The 1,519-nt window shown below is 67.6% G+C and overlaps 1 protein-coding gene across 2 annotated transcripts in view; it reads left to right on the plus strand.

Moving 5' to 3' along the window:
• SH3BP2 (SH3 domain binding protein 2) overlaps positions 1 to 1,519 on the plus strand; it is a 25,301-nt gene that overhangs the window by 4,004 nt on the left and 19,778 nt on the right. The gene's annotated exons all lie outside the window — the stretch shown is intronic.

The raw sequence follows: 1,519 nt of genomic DNA on the forward strand, positions 1-1,519 counted from the left end.
GAGGGGCCGAGGAGCAGAAAGGATGGCGGTCCAGGTCGAGTAATCCGCAGGGGGCAAGCGTGTCTGTCACCTCCCCTCGGTGGAATGCTGCTCAGGAGGTGGCCGCGGTGGGCCGGAGGGCTCCGGGGTCTAGCCCTCCCATTCCCGACGTGGCCGTGATGATGCTGTTGCCGGCGGAAACCGGTGGCCAGGTGGCCCCGGAGTGACCCTGACCACCAGCCATGCTGGGGGGTCCTTGGGACAGCGCCCCCTGGGACCTGTCAGCCCCACTCTTCAGAGGAGAAAACACAGGCCCAGCGGGGCTGGAGGGGCCTGGCCTGTCCCCAGGGAAGCCTGCACTCTGCCCACTGCCCCGTCCTGCCAGCCAAGATCATACAGCTGGGCCAGCGTCTCATGGCAGCAGATGTGGACAGATTCCGCTCTCAAGCGTGGCACCCTGTCCCCTGTGCAGGGCCTGGGGCCTCGGGGTGCCCAGGTTGGCTGTGGTGCAGGGCCATGAGCCTCTTCGGGCGGGTGGGGCATCGTGGGTGAGGGGCCGGGAACACAGGGGCGGGCCCACGCAGCAGCTCTCAGGAGAGTTTCCTCAAGTTATCAGAAGGTGGAGCCTTGTCAGAGTCATGAAGAACTGAAGTGTGAATCCTGAAATGCCTCTGCTGGTTTGTGGTTTGAGGCAGGAGCGACGCAGGCCAGCAACTCTGGAGGCCTGCCCGCCCCCCAGGCCCACCCGCTGCTCCCCATGGCTTGTCTCCGCGGACAGGGACCCCGCCAGCCTGGGGCCCCGGCCAGCCCTCCTCCCTCCCGACACGGCCGCCGCCTCCGGGGCCCGGCTCTGTCCCGGGCTCTGCTGGGGGGCTCTGCTGGTGTGGCCTGACTCCGAAGGCCAGCCCTGCTCCGAGGTGTGAGCGAGGCTGCCGCCTGCGGAGCGTTAGCTGAAGCAGAGACAGCGGCCTGGGGGAGGGAGCCCTCGGAGCCCCGCGAGGCTGGCGGGGCATCGGGGACCAGTCCTCTGCGGGGATAGAGCTCGAGCGCCAGGGGTCCCAGAGCAGAACCCCCTCCCCAGGTTAGCCATCACCCGCAGAACCCCAGGCCCTTTCCTGCACTTCTCCTAACTCACTTCGGCCTCGGACAACGAGTGGCCAGACTGCCTCGGCCTCCATCCCGGGCAGCCAGAGAAGCCCCCGGGCGCCTCCTAGAGCCCAGCACGCCTCCGTCTTCTGGGGACGGGGATGCTGGCCGGCTCCAGCGCAGAGGTCCTGGGGCACGGGTGGGCCTTGGCCGCAGGCATGCTGGCCGTCAGTTCTAGCGGAGGACCGGGCTTCACCCTGGCTCTGAGCGACAGTCCAGGCATGTGCTCGTTACAGCCTCGCCGTGGGTTTGGCTGTGCGTGTGGACAGGACACTGAACCCACTTGTCCATCCATTGGTCTGTCTCCTGGCCCACAGCAGGGCCCATGCGGAGTGCTGGGGACACACAGGTGGTGAAGCTGGTGGGCGGGGCTGTGCCATTGACTTGCAGATTT

This window comes from Pteropus vampyrus, unplaced genomic scaffold (assembly GCF_000151845.1).
Source record: "Pteropus vampyrus isolate Shadow unplaced genomic scaffold, Pvam_2.0 Scaffold231, whole genome shotgun sequence".
Taxonomy (NCBI): Eukaryota; Metazoa; Chordata; class Mammalia; order Chiroptera; family Pteropodidae; genus Pteropus; species Pteropus vampyrus.